Here is a 16,662-nt window from a genome sequence, read left to right as displayed (position 1 = left end):
CGAAACGTTTTTGGTGATTCAAAAGCTTTCGTTGTGCACCAGTAGGTACCCGACCTGGTGCAGGACTCTATCGTGTGTGTTGTGGCCAGCGGACATCTTGGCTCAGGCAGAGAGGCACAACCACATCATGCAAGCTGTTTGTTTCTTAGTTCATTGGAAAGTGTGGAAAGCGGCCAGGTGCCGATTGAATGGCTGATTATCAGTTACTGCTGGCCACACCCTGGAAAAAGGAACAATTCAACGTTTGTTGGGAGAAAGAGGGGTAGTGAAGGGGCTGGCAAGCCTGGGCAGACAATAGCTGAACTCGGGTGACTTTTGATTTGTGTTTTGGTTAAACCTTTAATTTTATTGTAAATTAATAAAAATGTGCAAAAGAGCTAAGCTGCAGTTGCTGCCTCTGTGCGTTTGCTACTCCTGCCGCTGACTAGCCCATTAACACGTACGTTATAATGTAACAATTCTTTGTCGGAAGGGACTGCAATCCTTTGTTTCAGTTTATCAGTCCAACCCCAGTCCTGGTCAGAGTTAATCCTGCAGTCAATTTAAGAATCCGGTGTGATACAGAATGTGAACGAAGGACAAGCAGAAAGGCATGTTGCACCTGGGGAGCCAGCGTGGGATTGAGGTATATATAAGCTCCCAACGCATTGGTCGGCTCACTGACCTATAGTATTAATTGGGTCAGGGGAATTAATGCCATCTGGGCCATCTAAAGCCTTTCTGAAAATCCCTCTGAACCTTATCTTTTCATCGTGATGTTCAGTTATGTATTGCAAGTGTTGTTATGACCTGAGTGTGTTACTGATGGTGGTCCAGCAGGTGGTGCTGTTGCAGAGGCTTGGCATGCTGTGCATTATCCAGATGGTGAAGATGAAGAATGATCATGCTGAGGCAGCCTATAGCACAACTACCCTCAGTAGATCTCATTACTGACAGATTCAGCACTGCCCACACACACACAGGTTAACTAACAATATAGCAATCACCAAGGGGCTGAACTGCGTCCCACTGACCTGTGGGTCAATGGGCTTAAAATGCTGACACTGTCCTTTCTCCATTCTACAAAAAAGGATTTCCGTTAGACAGCATGTCAAGTTTTTGCTACCATTGCATATTTGAAATAAAATATTTCCTATTTAGTACAATTGAAGAACCATCACTTGATTATAAATTCCACACTTAATGCTAATCCTGCAGAGTCTTTCAGTAACCCATGTTAACATATGTTCATACCAAGTTTCATCAACATTGCCCAGGTGTAGTACCGGTATTTGAATTGGTGCTTTTGTTTTTAGTAAAAGGCTGTCAAAATTTAAACAAACATTGTTTAATTTTGAATTGGCTAGAAAACAAAAATAGAATTCATTCTATATCCAGTATATATAGTCTCAAATTTCTCAGGAGTAAAATTAACCCTTGTACCCAATTACCTAGCAATGCAAAGAGAGCAACACTCTTGATTTGTAAATTATATTATATGACTGAATAGGAAGTGGTCATTTTTGACACTGAATACATTTTAAACTGCTTTTTAATTGAATAGTGTTACTGACTCAGTGTTATGTGCCAGGGATGTATGACTTTATCCAATCAGCTTGTAAGTTTCCATAAAAACAGAAACCAACCAGATGAGTTTCAAAGCATTTTATCTAACAAGACGGCCCTTAAGAGTCTGTTAGTGGAAAATAAGTGTCTTGTGTAATCAATCTTTATTTTTGTACAGCGCCTTTAACTAGGGCCGCCACAAAGCGCTTTACACACACACACACAGAGTTGTGAGTCCGATTGGATGCAGTGGGAGTAATTAGATAAGATAAATAATTGATTGAAGATCTGCCTTTCCTGAGTGAAGTGCTTATCTCCACATGTCCTGCCAGCTTCCTCTCTTATACACTCTCTTGTAGGGCAGCTGCAGATTGCTTTCCAGTGACTCCCTCGTTCCAAGCTGTTTTCGTCCTTCTCTGCTTCCTGTCTATTAGACAACAGCCAAAGCGACGTACGCTCTCCCGTTTGAAAGTGGAGAGATCTTATTCTAAGTTCTACGGTCAGATAAAAGGGTGCTCTGACAGGCAGACCTGTGCTCGGATTACAGGCGCTGGCCAAGCAGAACAGTGGCCATCTGCGAGTGACAGTGATGAACTGGGCCGAGGCTGCCTGAAGGTGGGGTGGCTGAGGTCCTAGGTGGCCTACAGTGCAAACACACAGTGAGTCATTCCACCGAGCTGCAAATGCGAGGGAACTCTCACCTGGCTCTTGGACAAAATCACAGAAATGTAGTCAACTGAGGATTTGAAATGAGCTTACCCAGCTGAGCGGAGATGCAGTCTTTGTTTCTACAGATCGGTCACGCTTGTATGTGTGGTAACGAGTTCAGTTTTAGAAAGTTGTCGTTTTCCATTTGTTTATAGAGCCGTAAAGCCCTGCTTTTTTTTGTCAGTGGGTTTCCCTTGTTTGTTTATTTGATTATTAATTTGACATGTTTTAGGGATCCTTTTTCTGTACCAGTGAAGACACTAGGTTTTGCCTTTTGGTTGTTTTTAGGCTTTCACAAGAAAGAAGGAATGATTCAATTTATCTATTCTGATTTTTATTACAATTCAGATTAAAACAATTGAGAAACCAATGTTCTAGGAGACCATTTGCACTGTGAATTGCTCTGTGAAATTATAATAACATGTGTAACATAAAGCAAATGCAATAAACCAAAACCAACGTCACTAGAACCAGTGTGTAAACATAATGGAAAGGAAAGATACACACCTGTAGATATGATGGGCTACGTGACTCAAACATTTTCAGAGATTTTTAGTTTGGGGCGGGGAAAAAAAACATGCTTGATGGGTAGCCTCTGTCCCCAAACCACCACCATTCATTAACTAGCCCATTTTCTGCTGCTTGGCATATTGAAGAGCTGGACCAGGGTAAAGCATCGTGGGTCCCCCCCTGGCCGTTTTGCCACTGTGTCTGTTATGAGTCTAAGATGATCACACACCACTTGAACATTTATGGCAACACAACCCATTCTGGAGACAGAGAGGCTCGTCATCACATGGGGTTGTTATGGGAATTTAATGTCCCCATCGATTTGAACCCACAGCTCGCTGAAAATTTGCGATTTCATAGAACCCGTCTTGACTTGTGTTTCGGTTTTTGGAAACTGTATAAATTGTGAAGCAGTCACTGCCTGGGCACACCGTGGTACAGAAGCTTTGCTTAATGCAAGACTGTCTCCAGCTGTTTGAAGAAAACTGCCTGTAGCAAAATAATGCAAGGCACAGAGTAACTGTGTATTTCTTTGTGTGTTTCTTTTTTGGTCAGGTTCCAGCAGCTCAAGCAAAATCAGTGTTCCATTCCGCGGCAGCCTGCATCATCTGATTTCACAATCTTATAGAATGTCTAATGGATTTAAGTTGCCCTATATGTTAGCATTCATTTTTTCTAGTCTGCTACGTGGACGTCTGCGCCAGTGTCAGTGATTTAACTCTAGTATTCTGTGTACAGCAGACACGTTTCAATTGCTCAGTTGTTGTGTTTTAGATTTTGATGGTCCTTCTATGCATTGACAACCTCCAGGAATATTTCACGACTGCCCCAGACCGCTCATGAACTCAAGAAGGAGTTCAAGAGCTACTGGAGTTACGATGGTGTTCGGGAAACGCTGCGGTTTTGAAACGTTGATTGTTGTACAATGGTCTTACGATGTTTCGGTTCAGATGGCTTTTGGGGAAACAAACCCCAGGTCAGTGAATTTGGCCATAGCCATCCAGACGACAAAAACTACCGGTAACTCGGAGATAAACTAAATATGAATACTATTTTTGCGGTTTTATTATTATTGTACAGACATTTTTGTAATGTTTCAAGTAAAATGGTACGTTTGTTTATATTATTGATTGACTGGCACTGGTGAGCTTGTAACTGGCTTAGATGTTAAAAGTGTTCCAGTAAGTACTTCCTATGTTGTGTTATTCAATAATACTGTTTGCATATCTTAAAATGTGATGGGGTGGGGGCGAGGGCAAGACTCCATTTTAGCCTTTTAATTGCGGAAATAACAGATTTAAAAAAATGTTATCAGAATGTTGTTGTTTTTATTGCGGGAAAACTAGTATCCCTGGACATCAGCATTAATAATGTATTATTAAGAGAACTTGGTCATCAATTAAAATGTGCACTGAGTAAAACCAGTTGTGTTTCTTTTGATCTTCTGCTGGATGGGGATACAATGGCAGATTTGATTACATCAAACACATTGTTCACAAGCTGATGTATTTAGACATTCTTTAACCTGACAAGCCAATGTACTGGCTAATCAGCTTCTGTGGTTTGTGTGTAGTTTTGGATGGGTGGTTTGGAGCTATGGAGACTGACCCATGGGTCACATTGAACTGGCCCTTTCTTCAGTCACAGTGAAGCACGGACAGGGCTTAGCTGAGCATGCTGGCATTCGTACAACTGCAGCGTAAGGGTGCTTTAAAGCTTAGCCTGTCAACTGACATGTCAAATACAGCCAAGGTAAATACTCAGGGAGCGCAGATTCTCATCCAGCTTTTTCATTTTCGTTTAAAGTAGGAGGAGGCTAGAAATCCTAAGTAGAAGGCAAGGGGTGTAGGGGGGTCCTCCCCCAGCATCCCCCACTGAAAACCAATTTCAGGGTTTTGCAAGGGTCAAAACCTACATTATATATGTGCCTTAGTAATGACAAAAAATTCAAAATAAGTGTATAACTTTGGTAATTTTTTATAAAATCATTTATTTATATTACAGTTTTAAAACCACAAACTTGTCTTGGCACACAGTAAATGTCAAAGTAAAATCCACATATTTAAGCAAACTCTGCTTTGGTTTTGCAATAATTTTACTACACACAGAAGAAAGTGGAGAAAGAAAGATCTCCACTCGACAAAAAAACAAAGCAAATATGGCTGTGTTTTGGGAAGATGTGGAAAGTGTGACCTATTTTTTGTTTAATAAAGACTAAATAAATAAAAATAAAATAATCAACAGTCATCCGTTAATTGATCAATTCAAATATAATTTCCTGAATTAATTGTATTTGCTACGTTTCAGATCGATCTTCTAAGTCAATGCATAAGACATTTTTTACAATGCTATAGCATATCCTCACTGTATTTCGTACATGGAAACAAATATTAAAAAAAAAGAGTTATACAATGTCTTAACTCTGCTGTATGGTTACTGACTCGGGTACAGTATAATTGTACAGTTCAGTCTTCATCACCAACATCGCTTGAAAGCTCGAAAGTGATTGGTCCATTGCGATTCACGGTGTCCATGGAAACATAAGCCCAGAATCAAAATGCCATCAGAAGAAATGTTTTACTATAGCAACAAAAAAAAAAGTTGTTTTACTCGACTTGCATACGTTTGTGGAAATTGCCGCTATTTTACTGGAAGAAAATAAACATTTTGAATGCTATTCACTGAAACATACAAGCACTGTTAAAAATGTATATTTTGTTCTTTTTGAAGTAACTATTTTAGGTGGCTCATCTCAGAAAAGTAGGTGGCAATTTAGCCGGCTGGGTGTGAGAAGCCAGCGCAAATCTGAACAAATAAAAACAATCTTCTGATACTAATACAGAATTGTAATATTATGGGCAGAGATAAAAATGCCCTTTTTACTTTTTTTTTTTTTTTTTTTTTTTTAAATTTGTATTTGTAATGATTATATTGTTCTTTGAATAGGCACTGTTTTACAGTCCTACATTTTAGCAACATTAATTGAATTTTTGAAGTCTCACTTGTTACACTGTCTTTCTGTTGAGTTAGTGTTGATTTAAGGTTTCATTTAAGGCTATAAATACATTTTAAATGTATAGTCTATTAAAACCAGATATACTGTACAGCCTTAGTTTAAATATAATAAAATGTGGGGTTTGAGTTTGTGTCAGATACACAGAAGAGAAGCACATAGTGGTACAAATAAAGAAAAGGCAGTGGTTTTGTTGAGTAGGCTGTGAACCTGATGATATACACAGGCAGTACAATTTTGTATTCCTAATTTTTTTGTAAACTGTAAAGCTATTTGCTGCATTCTTTTGAAGATTGCTAGGAACATACTTTGTGTTTTATATTAAGTTTATTGAATGGTGTGGCTGGTGTGATAAGTAACCAGATGCTACCTTATCAAAAACTCAAAGCATTTTCAGCAGAAGGGTGGTAACGACCCATCTTGCTGTGTGGTGGTTTTTTTTTTTTTTTTTTTGCATTTTAATTACACTAATGAACATTAACGAAGGTTATGAAAGAAAACAAAATGAGCAGGCTGTTTTCAACAAAAAGAACAAAGTTGTAGCTGCATATTATGTCTCATGAAAAAATAGTTTCTCCACTACATTTGATGAAATTGCAGACTTAAAAAAAATTTAAAAAATATGAAAAAGCCTCAAAAGGACTTGGCTAAGACAGGTTTAACTTTATGGTATCAATTATTTATACAAATCCATGATATATGTAGTTAAAATATATAAACGTGATCAAATATATGAACTACATAATTTTGATATCTAAATTATGAATTATGTTTATGGGCTATGTCTGTAATAACAAGAATATTAGTAATTCTACTACTTTATAATAGTACTAATACAGTAGTAGTAATAATAAGGTAGTACATCATTCCGTTCTGTATTCTTGGGCTGCTTATTAATAGAGGGTTTGCGATTTCAGTGGTCAAGCTAATAGTCGCATAGAATCAGAAATCTCTGTGTCCTTGGAATGTGACATTTCTTAATGAAAATTGAAAAAGGATTGCATTTGTGCTTGTTAAATGTCTCCAAGGTTGCACAGGTTTTGGAGGCTAAAGGTTATAGATGCTGTGTTTCTTTGTTGTCATGCAGTAGGCTTTAGTGATCAGCATGCAAACACCACAAGCGGTTTAGAGTCACAAGTGCTCCGGGCATTAACAGCTATTCAGGGGCCCCGCGGGACTAGAGTTCAACCCTTTAGAGAGAACCAAATGGGTCTTAGAATTTACAGTATTTCACTTTGGGTTTCTGTGCACCTCAACTGCCTTCGAATTTAAGACCAGTTCTTTTAGTTATTTATATCGGTATAAAATATCAAGAGAGGAACAAATGCTGATATAAACGTAGGATCCACTTTCTGCTCATTTTGACATTAAGTCAGAATCTGCAATTTTTTAAATTTGATTCTAATTAAAACTCACATTTTTATTTTTTGTTTTTGTTGTGATCTGATATTTTCAATACTAAAAAAAGTAGAACGCTAACCTTTCAAAGCCATCATGTGGGAAAGAACGACGTTCAAACGAAGCACAGATGAAGTGCTGTTACCAAAGGTTGGAATTGAAAACACAGTCAAGTATGAATATTTTGTTTTTAAAATATCTGTTAAGTTGCAGAATATTTCAACTCATAGCTGATAAAACCCCTAAAAGAAAGTTGTTTTCCTTGTTTGTGTTCTGTAGTTAAAACCGTATCAGTTTAATTGTTGTGAATTTCTGAACCACCTGATTTAATTTTTATTATGGCAGTAAACAAAACGAAAAACATTTTATGCAGCACTAACATTAAGTAATTGAACACAGTTGTCATATTCAGTGGCACATTTTAAAAGCTGCTTTGTGGATTATAATGGGGGATCGGAATTAAAAAGTAACCCCAAACTTTAATGTACAGCTTTGATTAAACCAGCAGGAAGGCCGTTCTTTCGCGTCGCTGTTTTTGTCTCATTAGGGTGCATGAGTGCAGTATAGACTGTTGCTGGTGGTCGAGGGCCCCCTGGATGTGGAGTGGATGCTGCTGCTCAGCGTGTGTGGGGCAGGTCAAGTGGTGTAGGTTGTTTGGCGTGTGCCGGGTCAGAAAAGATGCAGCTGTCAGGGAGGAGCTGGCAATGGTCGGAGGCAATTTGCCAGAATTGAATGAGTGAGTGTGGGTGAGAAGGAGAATCCCCTGAAGCAAGTCGCTGCTCTCTCTCTCTCTCCTCTCTCTCTCTCTCTCTCTCGCGCTCTCTCTCTCTCTGCGATGAACACAGGGCTCACAGTGCCTGCCTCTTCCAGATGGGTTCAAACTTAAGGGATTATTTGTGAAGGGGCTTTCAGAGAACCGCAATGTTGGGTAAGTCAGGGGATCATTTTATGATATATCAACTACTTTTTTTGTCCTGGGTATACTTGTCTTAGAGATGTTGTTTGTTTTTTTTTTTTTTTTTTTTTTAAATCAGATGAGGTTTAAATTATGAGAAAAAACAAACTTTGAGATGCCTGGTGTTTTAGCACCATGTACAGTAACCCTGCAGGTGTGCAGATTTTTTAATTTTTATTTATAGATTTGTCTGTTATTCATGTTTGTACTTGGCATGAAAATCCCTATTAATGGAATTTTTTTTTTTTTTAGTTTGGCTAATTTTGCCACCTTTGCAACAAGTAAGAGTGGTACACTTCTCCTCAACCCCTGCTTGTATAATTGTACCATGCTATACTTAATGCATATATGTCAGTCTTGGCCAGGCAACTTCTCATACCCTCTAGAGTTAATCTAAAACATTTAAAAATATATAAAAGTAGTGACAAAAGGGGTTATACTGTAGTTTAGTATAACACTACTGCCTAACTACGAGTGCACATGTTCAAGTGAAAGTGGTTTTGTGAACAGTGAAACAAATTTGAAACAAAGAACAAAGAAGTTTAGGTCAGGATAGTTGATGCTTTATAGAGCTCTGGAATAATAAAACTATCATAGCCCTAATGAGGCAGAGCGGATCCCGAGAATCAGTTTGTCCTGAATAACCTGTCGGCAGTCTTGGAATCGCTAACGTGCTGAACTGGTCAGTCAGCTTGCTGTTTAGTAGTGTTTAATGCTCCACTTTTACCAGACGAAAAGGTATTTTTCCCTTTATGTCTGTCTTGCTCGGTTCTTTACAAATGAGTTTATGAAGATTCATTTAGATTACTGTTTGGGTCTGTTAGGGTTTTTTCTCTCTGTCTATTACTGTTACCTTTTTAAAATATATGAAACATTTAATAGAATAATTATTTTAGGTACATCAACAAGCCTTTTGTCTTGCACAGAAATGTTATACAATTTTACATTTTGTTAGATTCCCAAACTTACAGAATAGACTGTGATTCACCCATAACTTCAAACACATAATCTTGAATTCTGAGTATAACCCTCAACGAAACACTAACGATTCAGCTAATGCTTGTTCCTTGTTGAGTTTTCATACTGTAATTCTAATAGCTGGATTAAAATACATTGCATAATAGGTTAACTAGTTTTGACTTGTATGATTATAATTTAAGTCAAAATGTAGGTGTATCAGCCTTCAGATGGTTGCTAAACCCTGGGAATATTGGCTGAACACCTATTATAACTTTGCACAACTAGAAGCTACTAAGGAAATTAATTGTTCTCCTCCGTTTTGTAACACTATGTAATTTGTACGGTCAGTTTCTCGTTATGGGTTATAAGTTTTATGATTGTGCTAACCGTTCTGTTACATTTGACATACATAATCACTGTCAGGTCTTTTGAGAGGAGTAACAGTAGAGAAATGTTCTGTTTGAAAATGCTTGTCTTTTTGCGCAGGGATGAAAGACAGGTTTACATATGACAGTGAGTGAATGAGCAGTTTTGCTGCAGAATGGTTTGTTTGTCTCACACTTTCAGAGTCCCTGCCTCTTGCAGGAAGAAACTCTAATTGTAGCTGAATGATGTGATTGAAAAAATTCAGGGCTTATTTTCCATGTAGAAAAGAAAAACAGCAAAAAAAACCCTATTGATTCTCAAATTGAGTTCTGTTTAGCTTTGTTATTTCTTAGAGGTTTTTGAAATATGTAGCAGTAATTCTGTTAAATCAGTTTCTCACAACCACAAGATACAGAAGAGTATACCAAAAAAAACCCATAATTTAGGATTTATTAAGTTTGTATCAGTACATCTGCAGTCTGCTTCAAAAACAGTTTGAGTAATATACCATACTATCTTATGTGTTAGTGTTGCTCCCAGAGTGTTAACAGTTTTATAGCAGCTGGGTAAAATAAACTAAACTCTGCAGTTAATTTTCTTCCATAGCGTCCCTTTTCTACAGTTAACACACAGTGGTATGTATTGGGGGGTAACAAAGATGATGTTCATATTGGTTCCTGTAACAGCATTTATAAAAGACTGGATGAAAAAGATACCATGCAAAGGAAACCAATGAAAACATAAGAAAGGTTACAAACGAGAGGAGGCCGTTCAGTTGGTAGTAGCTTATTGATCCCAGAATCTCATCAAGCAGGTTTTTGAAGGATCCCAGGGTGTCGGCTTCAGCTTGGTTCCAGACTCCTACAATTCTCTGTCTTAAGTGCCTCCTATTTTCAGTTCTGAATGCCTCTAATCTAATCTCCATTTGTGACCCCTGGTCCTTGTTTCTTTTTTCAGGTTGAAAAAGTCCCCTGGGTCAACACTGTCACTACCTTTTATAATTTTGAATTCTTGAATCAGATCACTGCATAGTCTTCTTTGTTCAAGACTGAACAGATTCAGTTGTTTTAGGCTGTCTGCACCTGACATGCCTTTTAAACCCGGAATAATTCTGGTCGCTCTTCATTGCGCGCTTTCTAGAGCAGCAATATCCTTTTTGTAGCAAGCTGACCAGAACTGAACACAATATTCAAGATGAGGTCTTACTAATGCATTATACAGTTTTAACATTACTTCCCTTGATTTAAATTCAACACTTTTAACTATACATCCGAGCATTTTGTTGGCCTTTTTTTGTAGCTTCCTCACATTGTCTAGATGAAGACATTTCTGAGTCAACATAAACTCCTAGGTTTTTTTCATAGATTCCTCCTTCAATTTCATTACCTCCCATATGGTATTTATAAAGCACATTTTTATTGCCTGCGTGCAGGACCGTGTCTGCCCAGTGCTGAATGCTGTCTAGATCATTTTGAATGACCTTTTGCTGCTTCAGCTGTGTTTGCCACTCCTACTTTTGTGTCGTCCGCAAATTTAACAAGTTTACTTACTATACCAGAATCGAAGTCATTAATGTAGATTAGGAAGAGCAGATGACCTTGTACTGATCCCTGTGGTACTCCACTGGTTACCTTGCTCCATTTTGAGGTTTCTCCTCTAATCAGTACTTTCTGTTCTACATGTTAACCACTCCCTAATCCATGTGCATGCATTTCCTTAATCCTTACTGCGTTCAGTTTAAGAATTAATCTTTTATGCGGGACTTTGTCAAAAGCTTTCAGGAAATTTAAGTAAACCATGTGCTTTGCAATTATCCATTGTCGATGTTGCATCCTCAAAAAAATCAAGCAGGTTAGTTAGACACTATCTCCTGTTCCTTAAACCATATCGACTGTCTCCCAGGATACTGTTACCATATAGGTAATTTTCCATTTTTGATCTTATTATAGTTTCCATAAATTTACATATACTAGAAGTCAGGCTTACTGGTCTGTAGTTACCTGGTTCGGTTTTGTTTCCCTTTTTGTGGACCAGTATTTTGTTTGCAATTCTCCAGTCTGTCGGTACAACCCGTGTCAAGAGACTGTTGCATGATCTTGGTTAGCGGTTTGTAAATAACTTCTTTCATTTCTTTGAGTACTATTGGGAGGATCTCATCCGGCCCAGGGGATTTGTTTATTTTAAGAGCTCCTAGTCCCTTTAACTCTTCTGCCTCTGTTATGCTAAAGTTATTTAAAACTGGATAGGAACTGGATGACATGTGGGGCATGTTGCCCGTATCCTCCTTTGTAAAAACTTGTGAAAAGTAATCCTTTAATATGTTTGCTATTTTTTTCTATGATTTTGCCATTTGTATCTCTTACACATTTAATCTCCTCTTTGAATGTTCTCTTGCTGTTTATAATATTGGAAAAACATTTTGGAATTGGTTTTAGCCCCCTTAGCAATGTTCATTTCTATCTCTGTCTTGGCCTTTCTAACTTCCTTTTTGACTTGTGTTTGCAGTTCCAAGTGCTATCTCTGTGTACTTTGTTTTTGGTCCCTTTTTTAAACGCTCTGTAAAGTGCCTTTCTCTGAATATTTTTAAAATTGATTTATTTAAACCGTGATGGCAATTTTGTTTTAGATTTAGATTTGTCTACTTCTGGAATGTAATTGTTTTGCGCCTCTAGTACTACATTTTTTAAAAATAGCCATGCTTTTCCTGTGGACGTTTTCTCTATTTTACTCCAATCTACTTCTGTTAGTTTCTGTTTCATTCCTTCATAGTTTTCCTTTTTAAAATTGCAAACCTTAGCTTTAGTCATTACTTTAGAAGTTTTAACTAGCACTTCAAGAGACCATGTTGTGGTCTGAGTTTACCAATGGTTCTCTGACCTCTGTTGTAATTGTTCTGTCTTCATTATTTGAAAAGACTAAATCAAGGCATGCACCCCCCCATAGTTGATACCTTGACAATCTGCGTTAGGAAGCAGTGACCTGTCATTTGAATTTCACATGAATGCTCCCCATCAGGTTTCCTATTTTATATGGAGGAAGTTGAAATCCTCCATTAATATGGCTTCTCCTTCGCTACACGCATTTCTAACGTCATTGTATAACAGATTATTTTGCTCAGTGCATGAATTTGGCAGTCTATAGCATGTCATCTGAAACACACGTTCTACTGGACAGGAGTGTTTCTGCCTTTTCTTTTAGTAGGTCATTTGTTGTATAATCTGATTTTAACGAGTACATTTTTTCCCCGATTTTTTTAAATTTATTTATTTTTTTAATTTAAATATATTATTTGTTATATAAACAGTTTGTGTTTTCTTCCTTCAGCTATCTTTTAGCAAACAGGCTTTCCGTGCTTGAAGTTAACAGAAGGATGAAGTGTGCGCCAGGCATGCCTGGCATCAGCAACTATTCAAATACTAGAATTGCTAGTCTCATCTGCTTCACCTTTTAAATGACAGGAAGTATTTCAATTACAATTGGTATGCATCAGACTTCAGCTTGTATCAAAACCAGTTTTCCAGCACTGCCTAGATCTAGTCAATTGATCTAAACAGTGGAGGATCCAAATGCAGCCAGTGAGAATATTATTTGTGTTCTAATCAAAACAATGAATGGTATATATTTTTTTTTTTTTCTAGGCTTCTACGCAGATCACACCTTAGAAAAAGACCAGGCGAATGGGATTGGTAAGTCCTGCATTGACTCTTATCAGTTGCATCGTGGTTCACATCTTCCTTGCTTGATATTTTTTTGTCAGGTCTGAAAGCTTGTTAATGCTTTTTTGTTTGAAACATTTAAGCAATGCATTGGTATATAAAACCATACAAAATCCTAAAACAAATTTACAGCCTGCTGTACAAAGGACCATTAACATTTGACTGAACCCACAGAGAATGCATCACAAGTAGGACCTTTCTCCCTGCACACAGAGATGAGTTCTAAGGAATTGCAGGTAAGGACAGCAAGTTCAGGGTAAATAATTAGAAGTGAAGGAGGCTTGCTTGCGTGTGAGATAAAAGCTTCTTGCTTTAGGTGGATCACATTCCTTTCTGTTAGGTGTTGTAAATGAAAAAAGATGTTTGTTTGCAGGTTAAAGGTAACTAGCACAGGTCAGGTATTCTGTGGTTCTGGGTTCTGAGATTGTCTGGAGAAACAATTGGACTAACACCCTTCCTCATTCCATTCAAATCATTTGATGATGTAAACACTGAACTCTGCAGCCCAGTCTGCTCTCTGTCTATATGTATATGTAGAGTAGGGGCTGACATGGTTGAACAGTCACGCTGTCACCTGATTTTGAATGGAATGAGGAATTCTATTTCAGTGGCAACTCTCAAGCTCAAAGCAAGTTAACTGCCAGGTAGAGAGAGAAAAATTATAAATCCGTATGTCAACACCCTAACCCAGAACCATTGCGAATGATTGGAAATAGTGTGGAATTGCAAGGGAAATGAAAACAAAAAACACAACGACCAACTCGTCAAATAAGAAACCCTTATATCTGCACATTTGCCGTTTAATTTTATATGTTGTTGTTCTGTATTTTCTGTGTCCTCCTCGACATAATGCTGTGTGAGCTCACTAGTTCTCAGAATTTATTGTCCCACATCAGTAGCTGCAACTGAAGAAGCATGCCTTAATGTAAAAGCTACTGTATCGTGTTATACACCAGGGTGTTCCAAGATGGTAATTAGGAATGATTTATTGATGATTACCGCACCACTAAATTGTTTTACTGCTATTATAATCTGTCACCATGTCTTTTTATGGCGGGAGCTTCCTCTGTGATTCATGTAATGTAAAATAAATGTTCCTGTTCCATTTTGTTTAATTGTTTGGACCATCTGTCTTGGAAGCCATAATCAGGCTGCTTCTTTCTGGAACAATTTCAGCAAATTCTGGCTGTGATAGGGTAAGACATTTACCTTTGTCTGCTTGTTCAGATGAATGTCTAAATGAAGGACTTGACCAGTACTCTGATTAAAGGGCTTTACTGTCTGGTATGGTCGAGCAGCATTCGAGGGAATTGAGGCTAAGATGCGTACAATTTTTCGCAATAACTGGCCACACTCAGTTTACTAACTTTCGCAAGTTATTATCATAAATATCAACCTCAAATCAAGACTCCAGCATCTCAAGGTAAATATCTTTTTGAGAACATTCTTGCAAAGCGCTAACAAGCATATGTAGAAATGCACGCCACGTTCGTGCAGAACTTGCTCGGGTGACAGTGAATCTACCAGCGGCGTAGATCGGCCTAGAATAGAAGTCTGCATGAATGTCATCTGCAGGGTTAGCGTCAGTTGCGAGAATTTGCTGAGCAAGTACGCGCTTTGCGAGTGTCAAGGTTCCATACTTTTGATTTTAGATGAAAGCGCAGACATAGCAACAGAGAAGCAGCTGCTGCTTTTCATGAAATATCTGTCAGTTTACATTTAACTTGTACTCCCTGTACGTATTTTCATTAATTGTAAAAATATATACTCTGTCACACTTTATTTTTAAGGGCCATTTTTTTTGTTTATTAACTGTTAACAAACATCTAATAAACATGTTAATGTACTTTATGTATTTTCTGATAACTGTTAGTTGATAATATATAATAGGCCAGCTAAAACAGCCCTGTGTTTGATCATCAAACACCAGAGCCCTATGGATGATCAATACCCAGTCAATCATATGCTTGAAATCGGTTCAAATTATTACTGTAGTAATGTTTATCAAATTAAATCAGGTTTGTATTAACACTAACCCCCTAACCCTTAGCTAAAAATGAACAATGTTTGTTAACAGTTAATAGTTAATAAAAAAAACAGGCCTTAAAATAAAGTGTGACCATATACTCTTAAGAATTTAACAGTATGGCATCAGCATCTCCCTGGTAAATACAGAAATCTTACAGGTGGTTCTCCACTGGCTATTTGTCAAGCCGAGCGAGAACCAATCCGTGATCTTCCAGCCTCACAAGAAAATCTGAATCCGGCTGCGAGCCGAGCTAGGGGCAGGGTTAAGGATTTTCGTCATTACATTGCATCAGTCGGTACACTCCAGAAAGACAAACAATATGCCAGACAGCGTGTGTGATGAGAGAAAAGTACAGCCTTGGGACACTGAGGAAGTGCAGGCTCTGGTTTCTCTGTGGGCAGATAGAAGTGTTCAGGAAGATCGTCAGTCGTGCGTCAAATTAAAAAGTTTATACCTGTATTTCTGATGATTTGAAGCAAATGGAAATAAACCACTGCTACAACACGCTCAAAAACACAACATGCTTCCAAATTTCTCATCTTTTGACCTTTTATAATATTAATACCAATAAATAAATGCAACAATAAAACAATTCTAAACCTTATTTACAAAAATAGTCAAACAAAATACTGTACCATGCGTACAGCCCAGGCTCCGCTTACCAGCACAGTGAGGGCTTGGTACGTCCCTGGCGAGGCTTGAAAAGAGGCATCAGTGGTCCCTTAGTAGGCTACTGTAGATTCACTGTCATTAATTTCATCCTGTTCTGACAGATCTCATTGCTGTCTGGTAGTGCTGTGCTGAGCCAGTACCCTGATTTAGAAGACATCACTGTCTGGCGGGCTGGAAAGAGAATAGTAACAGCACTGTTTTATCTAAATCTTATTTTGCATTAGTAATGTAATTTACTAAAGAATGCCTTGTAGCCTATAATACAGTGGTTGTCAAAGTTTTGGGGCCGAGCCCACCTTCCTCTTGTCTGTGATACTTGACCCCCCCCCTCGATGCGCACACGCACACACACACTCACACGTACATACATATGTAGATGGTAAAACAAAATTCAACATGCCTTCGACTTATCTGTATGTCACTGCTGTTTTTTTTTTTGCACAAACCTGCCACCGGTCCATCGTAATAAGAGCAAACTTAACACTGCGTTTACCGACTGTGACCAAAACTTACTACATAGCAAGTTGATAAACAACATACATTACCAGATGGCAGCGGACTTCATCCAGAAATATGGATGCTTAAAAGGCACCAGTCAGATGCACAGCGCCATCTACGAACCTTGACATGCCTGGAGGTGTCGACATAAAGATTTAATATATTTAAAAGTTTATATATGCCTAGAGCTTCTGTTTTACGGTTTTTATTTAAAATAAACCGAGCACTGTAAATGTGTGCGTTTGTGTGAAATTTATTTGAACTTTTCTTAACCTGATGTCTTGATTTTTTT

This window comes from Polyodon spathula, chromosome 34, assembly GCF_017654505.1.
Source record: "Polyodon spathula isolate WHYD16114869_AA chromosome 34, ASM1765450v1, whole genome shotgun sequence".
NCBI classification, from domain to species: Eukaryota; Metazoa; Chordata; class Actinopteri; order Acipenseriformes; family Polyodontidae; genus Polyodon; species Polyodon spathula.
The sequence above is the reverse complement of the archived record's forward strand: the minus strand, read 5'-3'. Positions refer to the sequence as shown.